The 10,842-nt window shown below is 40.1% G+C and overlaps 1 protein-coding gene across 1 annotated transcript in view; it reads right to left on the bottom strand.

The window, feature by feature from the left end:
* LRBA (LPS-responsive vesicle trafficking, beach and anchor containing) overlaps positions 1–10,842 on the bottom strand; it is a 142,111-nt gene that overhangs the window by 68,524 nt on the left and 62,745 nt on the right. The window lies entirely within an intron of this gene.

Genomic DNA, 10,842 nt, shown 5'->3' with positions numbered 1-10,842 from the left:
GCAGAGCAGAGGGGCAGATTCTCCTCTTTTGACCTGCTGCTCACACTGCTGTGGCTGCAGCCCAGGATTCCATTGGCATTCGATAACATAGGGGTTGGGTTTTATTTTTTGAGGCTACATCAAGCAGCATCGCTGGTCCTTCTTGCTCCATATATCCCCACTTATATTTCTCCCACTATCCTTCCCCAAGTTCTCCCCCATTGCCTCTTATGGCCACTACTGCATGACTTCAATAGCTGTAACCTGTCTCAAATGGGTTTAAGAAGCATTTAATCTAATGGGGGAAAAAAAAGCCTTTTAGCTTCTTATATTCTAAACAAAATAGCATCTGCAAGTAATCCTTACAACAGCATTTTAAATGTAACATCAGGTTCTAAATATTTAGCTTCACATGATGATAACCGAAATGATTCTGTTAGCTTAAATGTGAGAAAACTCCAGAAAAGCAAAATCATTTTCCCACTTATGACACTGTCCATCTGCTGTTCTGCTCTTTAAAGAGCTCACAACAACACTTGAAAATTTAATTGGTGAAGATGGAGGCTGCCAAAAGTGAGAAGAAAGTGCATTTATCATGATACTTTTCAGCATTTTTCTCTGCATCAGACATCATCAAAGAGTGCCTTAGTCTAAACAATTTCATAAATCACAGCTGAACACACCCTAAAGCTAATTTTAATAGTTGAAAGAGAAGACTAATGGTCTTCATCTTTCATGATCCGTTCAATGTTTCCCCACAGTACATGTTCACTCTCAAACAATTACACTCAGTATGCATATTGCATTATTATATCAACATCTTAGTTATCCATCTCCCTAAGGGATTAGGGAAAAAACATGTTAAAAGCTTCAAACTCAACCACTAATGCAACTAAATAACTACAAAACACACTTCAGCACTTTCCTAAGGAAGGACTGCAAGGGAAGAGCAACAAAGTCAATAATTTCATACCTGTTCTAAGCTGTACTTAATTGACCATCATTTCCTATGGCTGTAAATGTTTAGTAACCAAGAGACATAATCTACTTTTAATGCTTCAGGTCACTGTACACTCCAGAGTGAAGCAGGGGAAAAAAAACCAGCAGCACTAGACACTATCACAACCAGCTACAGTGAAAAATAACCATTACAAGGAGGCAAATAAGAGATCACATTTAATTTAAATGTTATGTCTGATAAGGAAAATTCCTAACTCATTATTGTTTCACCTATTTCTTCAAAGGAATCTCTGAACAGCTCCCTAAGTGCCCTAGATGAAATGCAAGTACTATTGCCCTTTCCTGAAATGCTGCTTCAAACCTCATCTGAATCATAATTTTGTATGTAATAACATATTGCAGTTCCTGTATCTACAGAACAACTCTGACAAAAGCATAATTATATCCCAGTCCTCTATAGCCTTAGTTTTACATCATTAAGTTTCACCAGCACATTTCTCACTGCATGCACAAGGATCTTTAAATGGAAACATTAAACAGTAGTGCTCTTACACTTCTCCTTTCAAGGTTGATATCATGACCTGTGGTCCCATTTGAGTCACATAGGGGTTTTTTAATCTATTTTACAGTGGTTTTTTTAATTAAGTCTATCTAATGATCAGTTTCATGACAGTCCCAAATGCTCTAATAAAACTCATAAATTAATACATTGACTTTTTTCTAGGAAATACAAAGATCAACCACATGCATTAGACCATAAGCAAAGACCACAACATACATTAGACCATAGGCAGCAATGAGATTAGTCTAGCAAACAACCCTTAGCAATTGCACATCCCATTTATTTCACTGCAGCTACACATGGATGTGCAGTTACCTCGGTCTTCAGAAGCATGTGAAAGCCTTTTACACTGTTTAATCCTCACATTTCCTTCCTTAAAAACAAGATCTGTCTCTAATCATATGGCATGATGAGATAAGCGAAGTGCTTCAAAGATTTCTGCCTTGAACTTGATTTTTCCAGTGGCAAATCCACTGATCAGTCATTTGTTGTTGGTTTTCTACTCATTCTGAGTATTAGATCTGAACAAGGATACTTCAGGAATCTCTTATTTACCCAGGTTGCCCATGGAGGCTGTGGCTGCCCCAACCCTGGCAGTGTTCACAGCCAGGTTGGCTGAGACTTGAGCAACCTGCTCTGGTGGGAGGTGTCCCTGCCCAGGGCAGGGCTTGGGGCTGGATGATCTCTAAGCTCCATTCCAACCCCTACAATTCCATGATTCAATTCAGACCAACCCACCAAGTGGTCTGATGGCTAAACAATTAAACATAGATCTTTAACACGTTTAAAACATTTCCAGTAGATGAAAACTCCTCTACTTTCCATCTAACACTCATTCATACATACACACACATGCTCCTTAATTCATTTTCTGACAAGCTTGAAACAATATCCTTTAACAAGTTGAAGGTACTGTACAGTTAAGAACTCTATCTAGCAGTTGGAATACACTCATAGGCAAAAGACAACAAATTCCTCACTAATCCATCCTGCCCATAAAGCTGGTGGAGTTTGAATAATTTATTTTGGTTATGAACAAAGGAGAAGGATGACTTTGGCAGTGACAACTCTGAATGGAGCACTAAGGAGCAGGGTGGGGAAAATGTGTTAACATATGACTAGGAGACATATTATATCCTAGAGTAAAGGTCAAATCTGCATGAAAAAAACTTGTTCATAGAGAGATATACTAATCTTTAAGTGCCTAAAGTAAACTATCAAGAACTTTTCAGCAGTGTTTGCACTTGGTGTCAGCACTCTCTCAGCACCACATCCACTACAGGCTTGAATGAACTCAGTAATAAAGAACATATAGTGAAAAGGAGATTATATCTCAGCTGGGTTCTTTGTAATTAAAAAACGTTAGACTGCATGTTAAGCAGAATATCTGCAAGCATAAATTACTTTTAAACTTTGGGGCATACTGAAATTCTTTTAATCTACAAAACTCTATTGAATAAAAAATTCAAACCCACTTGGAATTATGGGAAATCATATCCAGAAACTATGCAGCAATTTGGTATCAAAAATCAGCACATGCCAAGCAGTTAGAAAACAGAAACATTTTGCAAAGATGTGCCAGAAATTAATATAACAACATGAAAACACATTTGGGGCAAAGCTGTTCAGTGTGCACACAGACACACCTGTATGCTCAAGTGAAATTTAAATAAATATGGGAAGAACTATCAGAAATAGACAGTGCAAAAAAAGAATTTCAGTAATCATAACCATGGAACATCAGCACTGCTGCTGAAGAATGACACAAAGTGAACTTGCAAAAATATTTGCTGCTACCCTAACAATTCAGAACCTCTTGTCATGGAAAAACTTTATCAACTGAACTTCAAACAAAGACTTCTCTATGAAAGCTTTAACATGGCGTCTATGGAACAAGCCAAGCCATCTCACTGATCAATACAGGGTTTTGGTTTCAAGCAGGGTGATAAAAGTTACTCTAACCCTGGGCAGCTACAAGCTCTCAACAGATGATCATCATTAGGGCTCTATCGGGGTTTCACATACCCAGGCTGGACAAATGTGTCCTATTAGTACATGGTCTGTCTGTTTGGCAACTCCAGTCTTAAGACAAATGGCAGCTGCTGCCCTTCAAGGTCTGAAGTCAAGTCCTGGGGGAATCTAAAAGCCCAACTGGAAAAATCAAGGCCTGTTCATTAGAGACTGCTCCAGGGGAAACTTGCAAGGCTGCCATTAGAACTATATAAAAGAGCTAATTATTTTTATAAGACTTTTAAACTATCAAACACACTCAGTTATAATAAAAGGTATTTACTGCCAGCATTCCATTAAAAAGACATTGCTTTTTGTCAAAAAAAAAAAATCAGCCAGTGACAGTGCACAACTGAAGTCTTTGTACTGAAAATTTTAACAAGCCTTCTAGGAGAAAGTTGTGCAAAAAATTAACTAGATAAGACACCTTCTCAAGTGAAGGCATAACACCAAGCCTGTTGTTGTGGTGAAATATCCCAAACACACTGATAGCAAACTAAGCAATAAAGGTGTGCTGTGGTTGTGTGTGTGTAACTGTCTAACTATTGAAAAACACAAGAAATTCAAGAAACAAACACATTCAGTGCAGCAAAACTGACTGAAAAGAGCAAATAACATTCTTGGTTCAAATCTAAACTGCTAATGAACAACTGAACATGCTGCAGTGCACTCATGGCTTGATAAACTAGTCAAAAAGGCACAGGACCCACTTGGTATCAAACACTAAGACTGAGCAGAAAAACACGGAAAACTAAAAGTGTTTCAGTGTCTGATAAAACACAGAGGATATAACAACAACAGCTACTTCCATAAAATGCACTCTTGAGAAAAAGTTGGAACATTTTTTTTTTATTCATAACCACCATATTGATTACTATGTTAATCATGAACCAGAATCAAAGTTTTTTACCCTGCAATATTTTTCCAGCTGCAGAGCACGACGACACTATTGAATTCTAATGGGATAACAGCTCACTGCTATGGAGTGTTTATTACAAATCTTTTACAAGTGCTATATGAAATTCATTAGTGTCCCTTAATCAATTCTTGGATCAACATCCACATTAGCTTCCGACAGCCTAATTCAAAAAAGCCATTCCAACCCCTGTCCTTCTGCAAAAGGACAACAGAGAGAAGCTATGTGAAACCAGCTGAAAAGAATGAAAATGTAAAGAAAACAGATTAGCAGTGATTTATATCAATGCCCAGTGCTGAAGTTAATTACAACTAACCCAATAAAATAGTGCCTTTATTATTGTACAGCAAGTAATAACCCGAGACGCAGAGAACAGAACTCTTTGCTGACTTTTGCATGCTCAATTCCACAGCACACTACATCAAGAGTTAAAGAAGTAGTAAATAAGCCATAGAGAACCAGCAGGTTTTTAACCAAAAGCAGAAGACTCCCCTGCTGTTTAACCATGTGGGTTACCCCCTGTAAACAGAGCTCCCTATAAACTAGTATTATGTTGTTAGTGGTAAACGCCCAAAAGTATAACAAGAGTTTAATTTCAATGCTTAAAACTTAGAGTTCAAGCCCCAGTAAGTTTTTATAGATTCTGCTAAAAGAAAGCACACACATACAAAGCTGGAAGAGTTTGCATACTAGACTGTTCAGTATAAACACCACATAAAAAATTAGCAGCTTGTCAGAGAGAGCCTTTTGTGCTATGAGATGACTTTCCCAGTGACAACTGTCCTCTACAAACTGCACAGTTCCATCCTGAAAACACAGTACCATGAAGGAAACACTACATGAAATGTTACAGCATCTCTAACAATTACACACAGCCAGAAAACCTCGAGGTTGTCATAATTTATGGTGCTAGCAAATGCTCTTAAAACAGGATTTTACCAACCAAAAGAAAACTTTAATAACTTCATCCAAAAGTTCATATAAAATCGGGAAAACATCACTGCATAAAGAAAATTGTATCAGTATTAACTAGCACAGCATAAAAGCTGCACATCAAAGCTCAAACTTCATTTTTGTATCTAGTTTCAAAAAAAAGTAAGAAAAACTGGAGCAAAACTGAATGAGTTGATCCCTGATTCTGAGCCCACAGTTTCTGACAGAGGAAGCAATTTGCCTGGGCAGCTTTTCCTCTTCTCTCTCCCTCTGGCAGGCTGTTGCTATGACTCCTCAAGAAACAAAATTAGGGGTCAGGTTTGAGTTCATCTAGCAGCAAACCTTTTCCATCGCAGTTTCCTCTTCAGGACCCTTCACCATTGGCTGTTTTCAATGCCAAGATGAAAGTCTTTAGCAAGAATAGGAACAGAAACCTCAACAATTATTTCAGAAATCAAAGTACCAATCAGCTCTGTAAACATGCAGCAATGGGAAGCAAACAACTAAGTCAAAGGAGCTGAATCAGAAAAACAGAAGTGAGGAAAATGGACAACATAAGACAGACAAAGAGAAGAGATCCAAGTAATGGAGTTTCAGTGTCAGCATTGTTGGTATGAAAAACAGTAATAGCAGGAGTATAAAGCAACTGATTCCTGATTTTGGTCCTTTTTTGTTTAACTGTGTTTGCAATTTGAGTTTTTCTAAGATCACTGAATGGGGGAAAAAAAAAGCCTTTCAAGGTAAACTAATGAATATAAGGACAAGAAAATCACAGCATAGTCACTGGAGCACAAACGCACTAGTCCTGATCCCACCAACAGCAACATCCATCACCACCAAACAGCTGCAATCTTCCTGCTCAACATTTTGAGCTTTAAATAGATAAAGTTAACTAACAAAGGACTCAGTGATAACCATGGTGAACATTGGTTTTGGAACTATAAATCCTTTTTGGAATTAGATGATTTTTAGAGTCCCTTCCAACCCAAACCATTCTACGATTCTGTGGTTCTATACTTTTCCCCCAAATGTAGTTTAGTTTCAATTTAAATTCTCAAAATTAACGGATGCAAAGGATGGACAAGATTCCTGCTACCATTGTAAGACTGAGGGAACAGAACCAAAGTATGGAAAGCCAATACCACTTCTTCCTGGCTGGAGAGCACCAGGCAGAAAGGGACCTGGGAGTTTGGAGAGACAGGAGCTGAACAGGAGCCAGCAGTGTGCTGGAGGCATTGGAATGTGCTGCCCAGGGAGGTGGTGGATTCACCATCCCTGGAGGTTTTCAAGCTGAGACTGGATGTGGCACTTGGTGCCATGGGCTAGTGACCACAGTAGGGCTGGACTTGATGATCTTGGAGGTCATTTCCAACACAGCATCAACAATCTCTGATGGGAGAGATGTTTTCCCAATTCAGAGAGATGCACAAAGGGAACAGATGAATATAAAGAAGACTAAAAGTTCAACAATAAACCGAATAGCACCACTACGCAAAGTTCCTCCTGGCAGAACTTGGAGTAGTGATCCCCAAATCATGAGTTCCTTAAGCAGTTTTGCTCAGAAGCAGAAACATATCATTTGGTTTATTAACATGAACAAAAAAAGTTCACATATTTGTAATGAGCAGTAAATCAGTGAGGAGAATTGCTGCTCACTGAACTTTCCATAATCTCATACCCCTCCCCTCCACTCCACCTCTGCTCATAGTCTCAAATTAAACAGCCTGGCTGTAAAACAGCAGGGTGGCAAATTAAAGCACACTTTATTTTCAGAGGTCTCCACACTTCGCAGCTGACTTCCTGTCAGGAAGAGTTCCATTTCAGTGCAGAGCCCCATCAGCAGGGAGCTCACAGAATTAAGTGCCAGTTGATATTACTTTGTTTTGCATTTACCACCCATGAGAATATTGTTCAAAGATCTCGTTATAAAGCCAGCATGGTCTCATCCTTCTGACTAGACTGCCAAGCCGCAGGGTGTGCTCTCACTACACAGAACTCACCTTAAATAGGGCTGTTTTTCTAAGTCCTAGTGTGCTGGTGAAGCAACAGGATGCCTTTTTTTACCTTCAGCAAAGTCCTGCTTCTGTAGCTAAATTATGTTCGCTTGGTTCAGAACATCTGCAGCAGTGAACATCTGTGGAAATGAAGCTGTCCTGTTCCCCCATCACACCCCCAAGATTAACATTTACATTAGACAATTCACTCTCCTCCCTAGACACAAAAATGTATGCATTAATCAAACCAATTTTCAGCAACACAGCTTTAAAGGTCAGTATTTTTAGCTGCAGATATATTTTCCATCAAACTCAACATCATGCCCTGAATTCCTGACCAAGTGAAAATAACTTTCAACTCATAAGAGAATTTTTCTCCCTATGAGCCTGTAATACCTGAAAAGTCTATGGAACTACCACTAAAGATTGTGCTTTAAAGAAGAAAAGGGATATTGAGGTGCTGGAGCAGGTCCAGAGAAGAGCAACGAGGCTGGTGAAGGGACTGGAGCACAAGTGCCATGAGGAGAGGCTGAGGGAGCTGGGGGTGTTCAGCCTGGAGAAGAGGAGGCTCAGGGGAGACCTTATCACCCTCTGCAACTCCCTGACAGGAGGTTGGAGTCAGGTGGGGGTTGGTCTCTTCTCCCAGGCAACCAGCAGCGGGACAAGAGGGCACAGACTCAAGCTCTGCCAGGGGAGGGTTAGGTTGGAGATTAGGAAGAGATTTTTTATAGAGAGAGTGATGAGGCATCGGAATGTGCTGCCCAGGGAGGTGGTGGATTCCCCACCCCTGGTTCAATTCAAGCAGAGACTGGATGTGGCACTTAGTGCCATGGTCTAGTGACCACGGTAGGGTTGGACTTGGTGATCTTGGAGGTCCAACCTGGTTGGTTCTATGATTCTATGAAGTATGAACCTTAGTGATCATTAAGGATAGGTGTTTGAAAGAAACTCCTATTTAAACATGTTAGGGTACTAACCAAGCACTTCCATGGAACTCAACAGGTTAAATATTGCAGGAATTATAGGCAATTAAATTTTCAAACAATTTAGAAAGCCACAGGAAATCCAAGGAGAAGTGAAGTTCCAACAGACAAGTTTTACATCATCCTGGGTTTTAACACAGAATACATTACAATAATCTAGTTCCGGAGAGACTAAATCTACAAACTGCTCGAGTCAAAGGAAAAAAAAGAAATAAATGCAGCTAATTTAACGGTAATTTCAACATACTCCAGTTCAAAGGAAAGGTTTTCCCAGCTGTTTCCATTTATTTCCATCTTATCAGATTTGCACTTCAGACAGTTATCTACCAAACTGATCTCCAGTTTCAAACACTTTGAATGTATAACATAGTTCAATGAAGAAAGTAGCAAAATATCCACAGCACATGTAATCCATTTGTAATTATCTCAAGTACTCTGCTCAGTGACATACACACCAAGCATGAAAGATGTCAATATATGTTTCCAGCACCCAAAGTGAAATCCTCAGAGATGGTGGAAAAACTCCCACTTAGGAAGGAAAGAAGTTACACTATGCATAAAACCCCAGGTATATCACATGTAAGGGAGAAGCCAAGTGATCTTGAAAACAGATTTGATTCTGTAACCTTCCGTTTTGTAGAAGGAAAATGACAGGATAGTATAAAATCCAAGCACCAAGGACTCCTTTTAAGGAATCTGGATTCCACAGCCAGTGCCCACCCACATCTTCCAGACCTTTCATTCACTTTCTTCAGAGTTAATGCTACTGACCATTAGCCAAACAGCTCCCTGTGCTGGTATCAAGTGTCTTGCAATGCAGGAGATGCAGAAGCACTAAATTTTATCCCCAAGTCCTTCCAGAAAAGAACTGATGTCTTCGTATATCACAACCAAACAAGGAAACCTCAACTGAGGGCAACACAGACGGATCACAACATTGCTGTTACAGACTGAGAGCACTTAATTTCTTGCAAAACTGGACTCCTCCCCATGCCTGGTAAATGCCCTTGAGCTCCTGGAGGATATGCTAAAGCTTTTCCTCTGACAGGTAAGTCTTCCTGTCCCAGGGGAGCACTTGGATGGCATGGCCACTGGCTACTGTGGGACATACCTTCCCCTCTCTAGCTCTGACCACAGTCTCCATCCTGCAAAACGAAGTCATTGTAGATCAAAATATGCATTGCAGGGGGGAAAGAATTCCAAGGGGTTTTGAGGAGGAAACAGCTTATAATGCAATATCACTTCACTGCAAATATTCTGAAGTAGAACTGTGCAGAAAGCTCAACAGACATTTCCCAACTGCTTTCCATCCTACAGCATCCTAAAGAAGATCAGGACAAGGATCTTTCATTTTGTATTCCAGTCACAAGGACCATGCAATATTGGTAATTAAATTGCACTAGGAATGATCTTATTACTGCCTGAGTAACAATTAATAACGTGCTTGTTATTAACGTTTTCACGTTAAGATGTTTTCAAATGTTAAGACTGACACAGTTTTATTAATATGCCTGGTCTGAAGGAGATCTGAGGCAGCTTCAGAACCTTCAAAATCCATAGCAGAGGAACATGATCTTGAACACTCTTACTTCCTTCCACAGTTAGCAGTAAGAGCCAAATACCTATGCGCATGATTCATGCAACATCTTCCCCTGAACTTGACAACTTGGACTGTGGTAAGTTCACAGGTAAGGGCATAGACTCGAGCTCTGCCAGGGGAGGTTTTGGTTGGATATCAGGAAGAGATTTTTTATGTGATCAGACATTGTGATCAGACATCAATGTGATCAGACATTGGAATGTGCTGCCCAGGGAGGTGGTGGGATATGTTCTCCATTCACAAACGTCCCTCTGCAGCAGCACAGTTGCTCTAGGGATACGTTTTCCATTCACACATGTCCCTCTGCCTTTTAGTCCCAGAGAAAGCCCTTGTGGATGGAAATGCTTTCTTCAGGAGTGACACCAGTCTGCCCATGTGCAAGTCTTGTCTCCCAGCTGCCCATGAGCACCTTCAGCACCCTGACATCACTGGTTTGGAAGGATAACACACACAGGACTTGTCTCTCTTGCCTGGTTTAATTACCCCGACAGGATGATGGGCCAGACGAGATGGTGCTCCTAGGTTCACTGTACTGTATGCACTTCTGATAAATGGGAAAAGAATAGATGACCTGGCAGAAGGCTCAGACAATAACATGTGATTTACAGGACATGAATGCAGCTACTCTAAGATTTATCTGACAGCCTTCTCCGATAGTGGACTGTTGAGTATCCGATGGAATGATTTCTAGTCTGGAAAGTCTGCTACTGAGTAGCCATACACATTATTTATTTATTAGATGTTTTGGGTTGAAACCATTTTTAAATGATGCACTTCACAATGCTCAGCTATAAATTTAGTTTTAAGCCCTGGAAGGGAGGTAGTGTTATTGGAATGTGTGTCAGGCTGAATTAGGATGAGCAACTCAACGCTTTTATAAAGTGGCCTTGAACGCAACGTCGATT

This window comes from Acanthisitta chloris, unplaced genomic scaffold (genome assembly GCF_000695815.1).
Source record: "Acanthisitta chloris isolate BGI_N310 unplaced genomic scaffold, ASM69581v1 scaffold8389, whole genome shotgun sequence".
In the NCBI taxonomy this organism is placed as follows: Eukaryota; Metazoa; Chordata; class Aves; order Passeriformes; family Acanthisittidae; genus Acanthisitta; species Acanthisitta chloris.
This window is presented reverse-complemented; position numbering and strand designations above follow the sequence as displayed.